Consider the following 8,242-nt stretch of genomic DNA (forward strand, 5'->3'; position numbering starts at 1 on the left):
GGTGGATGACAGACTTTAGGGTTTTCTTCATTATGTTTGTAATGCATTTACTTAAAATTTTGTTGTCGACATTTAGGAGGGTGATGGGTCTCCAGTTTTTTATGTCATTAGCCACACCTTTTTTGTGTATTAAAGTTACTGCCCCTTGGTTGAAAGAGGGTAGAAAGCTGTTGTTTTTGATCCCTTCTTCAATCATGGTGATGTAGTCCATTGCTATTTCCCTCCAAAAAGTCTTATAGAATTCCCATGGGAGACCGTCTTGCCCTGGGGAGGAGTTTTTGGGTTCTTTTTCTATAACTTCTAGGTATTCTTGTCCTTGTAGTGGCTTGTATAGGTAGGTTTTTTCCTCTTGGGAGAGGCCCAGGTCATAGTGTGATAGTAGAGCGTCTCTAGCATTGGAGTCTGATTTCTTTGCAGAGAATAGGTTGTCATAGAATTGGTGTGTAATATTTACTATTTCTTCCTGGGCTGTTTGGAGGGTGTTTTGGTTGTCTATGAGGCCCTCCATTGTTGTGTGGTTCCTTTTTGCTTTGGTGAAGAAAAAGGAGTTGCATTTCTCATCTTGTTCGTATTGTAGGACTCGCGAGTTGAAGATGGTTTCTTTCCCTTTTCTCAGTAGCCAATTTTGTATCTTTGTTCTGGTTTCTCTAATGTCTTGTGTCACCTGGACTCCTGCATCTTTTAGTTCTATAAGGTGTTTTAGTTGTTCTTGTAGTTCAGAGAACTCCTCTTTTTTCCTTTTAGCTATTTCCCTGCCTTTTGCAGAGAAAAAAGATTTAGTCTGTGTTTTAACATTCACCCACCATTCCTGAAAGGTTGTGTAGTTTGATTTCTTTGTTTGTAGGTTCTTGTAGAGCTTTATATATTCATTCTGTGTTTCAAGATCCTGTAGGATGGTCTGGAGGATTATTGGGAGGATTATTTTTGCAAATAAGGGGTGGTGGTCACTAAGGCAACTATCTTCTAGGGATGCAGAATGACAGGTGATGTTTTCAGAAAGCAGGATGAGGTCTATTCTGGAGGCTGTGGAGTTGTCATCTGATCTCCATGTGAAACCTGGAGAGTTTGGGTTGTTGGTTCTATAGGCATCTTTCAAGTCCATGTTTCCCATAAGTTCTTTGAGCATTTTGGATGATTTGTCTAATCTGTGAGTTGTATTAGCTCCCAACCGGTCATTGCTTTTTAAGATGCAGTTAAAATCTCCCATCATGATGGTAGGGTTTGCTCCTATTATGAAGTGTGGTAGGCTTTCAAAGAGGTCGTATCGCTCATTTTTGGTTGTGTGGCCATATATGTTACAAAGGCGGAAGTTATTCCCTTTATAGTTATATAAAAAAAGAAAGAATTTTTTATTTGTATTTTTTTTCGTAAACGCGAAAAATTAATAAATAAATAAATAAATAACGCACGGCCCGGTTGCGGCAAATAAGTCAAATAAATACATAAATAAGGCAAGACACGGTGACCAGTTTGCTTTTATTCACACGCAAACACAATAGCGCCACTTTACAGGGTATGGTAGTGAAGCGCTACTCTCGTTTTCTCGTCTATTTTTCAACAGCATTGTTTTCCCCGGGTGGGGAAGTGCACCATTCCTGGAGGTACTGCAATACCAGGTTGATGCGTGGAGTGGACAGAGCAAGCTCCTATTCCATCTCCCTGTTCCAAAATATGATCCCCAGATAGAGGACGTATCAGATATTAAACTGATAAGAACAAATACTACACTTGATCTTAGCCAAAAGGCCGAGAACCGATAACCAGAATGGTGCCAGAATTAACGCCTCCCAAAGAAATCCACCTGGCTGACCCGGACCGGGGTCTTCCCTTGCACCGTTGCTGGACGCCCTTTTGCCTCTTTTTCTGACTCCCTGCAAGAGCTCATCATGTGCCGGTGGAAAGGCCTGCTCCCAGAGTCTTCCTGGGCTGTTGATTCATTAGGGGTCACTTAGCATACTCACGTTGTCCTCTTTCTAGTATTTGCATGCCCCGCCCCTTCCTGCGCACTGCTTCCAGCCGGCTGGCCGGAAAGCCTGGCATCCAGGGGATGCTGGGAATCAGCCCAGGATGCCCTGGACAGCTCCCTGACTGGAAATGGCCGGCCCTTCGCCCTCGCTTGCCGGGGACACTGCTCCCCTGCAGCCTTAGTCCTATAGATAAGGCTTGGCCGTTCGTGGCCGTTCAGGGACGGGCGGGGCGGGCAGAGAAGGAAAAGGACTCTGTATTTTTCTTCTTGCTCAGAGAAGACAAGGGCAGTGTCCACTTCTCTCCCTCCCTCCCTCCCTCCCTCCCTCCATCCCTCCATCCATCCATCCTACTGACTTGCTGGGAACCTTCTTCCATTCGTTCCCCAGAGAAATGGATCCAAAATCAATGAAACTCAGCTGCTGGAAAAACAGTATTTTTCCGACGTTTGTCTCTTTTCAAAGTGCAGCGTCTGGATGGAGAAGAGGAGAAAAAAGGAAGAATTTTTATTTATTTTTTAAACGCGAAAAAAAATAAAAAAATAAAAATAACGCACGCCCCGGAGGTACTGCAATACCAGGTTGATGCGTGGAGTGGACAGAGCAAGCTCCTATTCCATCTCCCTGTTCCATAAATCAATTTAATATATGGTCCCCAGATAGAGGACGTATCAGATATTAAACTGATAAGAACAGTTTATTTTTTTTCAAAAACCTTTATTGAATAGATAAAGGCACAGATACAGAAATATACAATTTAAAAGACCAAAGTTACATCAAGTGGTCCATAGGAGATATATACAGATATGATGAGTAAATCTGGATGAAGGCACAGATACAGAAATATATAACTTTTAAAAGACCAAGGTTACATTAAGTGGTCTATAGGAAATACATACAGATATGATGATGAAAACTTTGTACACTACAGGCAGATAAATTTGGTGAGTTTATAAATGCCAATCCTGTTACAGCCCGGTGGCAAAGCAGACAAACAAAAACAAGCGTATAAACAAGTTATTTAATCATAACTGTCTAGTTTTCTAGGTGACCCAACCCTCCCAGTTCTTAATTTGCCACAAGGTGTTGGCGGCGTCAATCCCTAAGGTGGCACGATCAACAGAAACATAGGTCATACCTTTATCCCAAAAAAGATTTCTGCATATTTTGGAGTACATGTCCTTATGGAGAAAAATAAACAGGTTCCTGCATCCCATAAAGCCTCTTTGGCACAGTTCAACAGTCTCCAGGCAGTGGGAGGGCGCGGTGCAGAAATGTCCTCTCCATACAAAAAGGCGTTGAAAATCGAGGCAGCAATGCCAGCAATGTTTGAAAGAAAAGGCCGCAACAAAACCCAAAATTTCTTCGCTTAAAGACAACCCCACAGGAGATGGAAAATGGTTTCGTCGTGGCTGCATCTGGGGCGCGGACAACATGCTGTGGGGGCCAAACCTCTCCGATGTTCAAAAACATTTACAGAAAGTCATCCATGTGCGGCCATCCAAGCCAGGTCACGCTGACTGTGGGTAATGTCCCTGTGACCCACCATTTTCCAGACTCACACCAACTGAGCCTCAGTTACAACAACCAACAGGATCGGTTGCTCAGTTTTCCGAAGTTCGTTCTTTAGCCTGGTGGGGTGAATACAGATGTCCCTATCAAAAGTTTCTGTGTCCAAGGTCTGCAAAAAGGAACAAAGGTCTTTATAAAATGGTGGTGCATCGTGGGCCAAGGGAAAACAATTGGAAGGGGAAAAAAGTCCAAAACGCTGTATCCGTGCTCCTAGAAAATACTTGGTAAATAAGGCAGGAACAGATTTCAGATCATCAGCAGTGCGTGATACAACATAACATAATAATTTGGACAACAAAAAGGTTTTAAGGTCAGGTAAACTTTTACCCCCATTACTCCACTGTCGACAAACTTTATCTCTGCTAAGTTTCTCCATGCGAGAGTTCCATAAAAAGGTAAAAAAAAAATTCTGAATTTTCTGGAAAGTGCGGTATTTGGGAGGAAAAACCATAGCAAGGTACAACAATAACGTAAATAAAACAGCTTTAATAACCAAAACTTTGCCTTCAAGCGTCAGCTTGCGCAAGGACCATAGGGAAAGCTTTTTTAATAATTTCGCCTGAAGTTTAGCCCAATTTCTCTCCTCAAACCCGCGAACCCCAAAGTAGACTCCCAGGATTTTAACAAGTTCCGAAGTAACGAGGACTGGAAAATTCGCCAGTCGATCCCAGGGCCCTGTAGTAAAACAAACACTTTTACCCATGTTAAGACTCAAACCAGAATGTGACTGAAAAAGAGAGGCCTGTAACAGTGTCCTGCGGACAGAGGCAGCATTGGTACACAACATCGTGACGTCATCCATGTATGCCACAATTTTGTGCTGAATCCCCGAACCCCCAGGAACAAAAACCCCTTTAATGACTTTGTCTTGCCGCAGTTTACACAGAAAAGGCTCTAATGCACAAACGAAAAGGATGGGTGACATAGGACTCCCCTGACGGACCCCGGAAAGAATAGGAAAAGGAGCAGGAAAAAACATGTTAATGTTAACTTTGCTGGAAGCACCATTGTAAAGAGCCTGTATCTTTTGAAGAAACGCAGGTGGAACTTTCATGCGTTTCAAAACTAAAAAAAGAAAATCATGGGACACTGTATCAAAGGCCTTGTGGAAATCGAGGCTGAGAACACCCAAAGGGAGAGTGCGTTCTTGATGATACCAGAGGGTATCCCGCAAGGTAACTAGACTATCCACAATTGTACGCCCGCGAATAGCACAAGCTTGATCCGGGCGTACACATGTATGCATGACAGTTCTCAAGCGACGTGCCAACCCTTTTGCCATCAATTTATCATCTACATTTAGGAGGGTAGTGGGTCTCCAATTGCCCAGCGATGTTTCATCCCCTTTCTTGATTATCAGAGAAATTACCCCAACAGAGAAATCTGTGGAAAAAAGGTAATTGGCAAACCCAGCATTTATCATAGCCATATAATCAATACATATCAGACCCCAAAACATTCTATAGAACTCCCAAGTGAGCCCAACGAGCTCTGGGCCAGACCTCCTAGGGGCGGACTGAAGTGCAACTAGAAAATCCTCACCATCAAATGGTTGGTCCAAATGAGCGACTTGGGCCTCATCGAGACCACCCTCCAGGCCTGAACAATATTCTTCAAGGTCTGCATCGGTAGACAAGTGTTGTGGCAAAGCATAGAAATTGGAATAAAAATCAAATGCGATTCCCTGGCATAGGTCTACACCTTGTACAACAGTCCCATTTTCCTCACGCAAATGCATCAGGAGTTTTTGAGTAGATTTAGCCTTTTTTTTAAAAAAAGATGTACATTTCTCATTTTCTTGGTAATATTTGACCCGAGAATGAAAGATCGTGTCTCTACATATCAACCAATTATTCATCGCAAGTGTGAGCAACCGGACCTTATTTTTGACATCCTTGCCTGCTTCCCCCAACTGATATAGAAGAATAAGGCGGCAATGCAATTTTTGGAAAGCAGCCCTACGCTTGAGCCGTCCTTGTTCCTGAAAGAAAAGCCTACTTTTATGTTTAACCCAACACCACCATTTGTAAATATCTGGAAACCTACTTTTTTTGAACGGCCCATGCACCATAACATTGAGCATATGATTTACAAATTTTATAATCCAATAAAAGGTCATTGTTCAGTTTCCAACAACCAGAACCTCGTTGAGGTGTACCCGGAATGGTGATACCTATAGCCAACACTTTATGATCTGAGAAAGGCACCCCAGTAAGACCACAGCTAGTTGCGTGCAAGGACTGCAAGATGTACATTTCTCATTTTCTTGGTAATATTTGACCCGAGAATGAAAGATCGTGTCTCTGTTTCCACGTATCAACCAATTATTCATCGCAAGTGTGAGCAACCTGACCTCATTTTTGACATCCTTGCCTGCTTCCCCCAACTGATGTAGAAGAATAAGGCGGCGATTACATTTTTGGAAAGCAGCCCAGGCAGCCCTACGCTTGAGCCGTCCTTGTTCCTGAAAGAAAAGCCTACTTTTATGTTTAACCCAACACCACCATTGGTAAATATTTGGAAACCTATTTTTTTGAACGGCCCATGCACCGTAACATTGAGCATATGATTTACAAATGTTATCATCTAATAAGAGGTCATTGTTCAGTTTCCAACAACCAGAACCTTGTTGAGGTGTACCCGGAATGGTGATACCTATAGCCAACACTTTATGATCTGAGAAAGGCACCCCAGTAAGACCACAGCTAGTTGCGTGCAAGGACTTGGAGGCAAACACAAAATCCAGGCGGGAGCAGGCGTTCCCAAGAGCCACCTCCCAAGTGAAACCTACCCCGGGCGGATGATACTTCCGGTAGGTGTCATAAAAATCTAAATCGTGAAGAAGGGTTTGAGGTGATATCTAAAGTATAGGCGGCCTGTGCACCCTGCCTATCCTTCATATGTAAAATGCAGTTGAAATCGCCCACAAGGAGCGTCTGTGTAGCACCTGGAAGAAAGGGTTTTAATACATGGAACAATTGCTCCCTCTCAGGCTTAGTAGCTGGAGCGTAAACAACACATAACCTGAAAGGAAGGCCATCCATTAGAACTGATAACAGCATAGCACGCCCAGGCCAGAGGACCTTTTCGTCCGTGATTTGCCAATGCTTATTCCTAAAAAGGACTACAATGCCATCGTTTTTGTTTGCCCTCCGGACCAAGCCGAGGGTCCGTAAGGCCAGTAGCGCTGAAAAGAAAAATATTTTAGCTGATGAGGGATATAACATTCTTGCAAAACAAATGACATCATAAGTGGATTGACCAAAATAATCCAAAACCATACGTCTACTTAAGTCGGTCCCCATACCCCGCACATTGCAGGAGGCAAGGGAAAGAGCCATGATACATAAAAGTAAGACAAGTGCCATAATGACATACAGTTCAAGATGCCACCCCTGAAACATCCCCTTCACACAAAGGCTGGTCCTCAGTACCCTGGAGAGTGGATGCCGAGAACAAAGCCTCCAAATCTGGTGTACCTTCTAGGTCCAGTGCCGGACTATCAGTGATGTCCAGCACCTGGGCAACCTCCTGAAAAGCCTCCTCTGAGTCAGAGAGGCAAAGTAAGGGGTCATACCGCCTCCCCCCTGAAAAATGATCCAGAGAGGAAACACGCTTTTGCTTGGAGCGTATGGAAGGAATGGAGTCTTTCACTTGCTGTGAAGCACGGGATTTCCGCCTATTTGTGCTCCATCCACTATGTTCCATGGGTGACGTCTGTTCCTTGGCCACAACCGGTGGGGTCACATTCAATCCAAGGGATGCAACAGTCTTTTTCACCAATTTCACCATACGCTGCGGTTTAGGAGGTGGGGGTACTGTGGGAGGAACAAGAGAAGGAATAGTTTCAGGCACCTCCGTAAGGGAAGCTGTAGACGTGGAAGGTGCCTGAGCAACATCACTTTGAACAACAACCACCACAGGCTCTGACTGGGACAAACCTGCACGCAGTGCCTTTCTATCCAAGGCGTTTTGCTTAAGGCACAAGGTTTCAGCACGTTCTTTCTCCGCATCCTCGTCCTGCAGAGACTGGATGTCCAGCTCTGTTGCGGAAGGATCAATACCATAGGCGGCATCAGTCTCCTCCTCCTCCTCCTCTTCCCCCTCAACCTCCTGAGTGGAACCAGATCTCTTAATTTCTATACCATCTATTACCCCTAAGATGGCGGAATCAGTAATCTCTGGAACTGGAACAGAAACGGACGCTGCATCAGGCGGGGCTGGGGCAGGAGGTGGAGGACCCTGCGCGCTAGCAGCAGAAGCATAAGAAAATTTACTTTTAGGACAGGTTTTGAACAAATGATCTACACCACCACAGAGGTTACATTTTTTGAGTACCACACAGTTCTGGGCCCTGTGATCAAGGCCTCCACAATTCCTACACGCCATACCAGAACATTGCTCTTTTGCGTGGCCAAATTGCTGACAGAGCCTGCAAAACTGGGGCTGTCCGGAATAGGCCAGAAACCCCTTATTTGCCCCTAATGTGAAGGTCTGCAGCGGATGCGCCAGACCCCCAATACCCACAGGATCCTCTTTGAAGGTGACAACATATTTACGTTTCCCATTCCATATCCCAAACTTTTTGGCCACCCCTAATAGTAGCACAGTAACGATTTAAATACACCTCAATGACCCTGTGGTCTGCATAAGGATTGTACATATGTACCACCAGGGTCACCTCCTTAGGGGCAGACATAGAGGTG

The 8,242-nt window shown here is 44.4% G+C and overlaps 1 non-coding gene and 1 pseudogene across 1 annotated transcript; both read right to left on the reverse strand.

Annotated features, from left to right (window-relative positions):
* Positions 1-1,579: 1,579 nt before the first annotated feature.
* On the reverse strand, positions 1,580-1,758 carry LOC144764307 (U2 spliceosomal RNA; annotated as a pseudogene).
* Positions 1,759-2,508: 750 nt separating this feature from the next.
* LOC144764444 (U2 spliceosomal RNA) lies at positions 2,509-2,694 on the reverse strand. The gene has a single exon (XR_013596547.1). It is a non-coding gene; the product is annotated as a U2 spliceosomal RNA (small nuclear RNA).
* Between the last annotated feature and the right edge of the window lie 5,548 nt (positions 2,695-8,242).

This window comes from Lissotriton helveticus, chromosome 6 (assembly GCF_964261635.1).
Source record: "Lissotriton helveticus chromosome 6, aLisHel1.1, whole genome shotgun sequence".
NCBI lineage: Eukaryota > Metazoa > Chordata > Amphibia > Caudata > Salamandridae > Lissotriton > Lissotriton helveticus.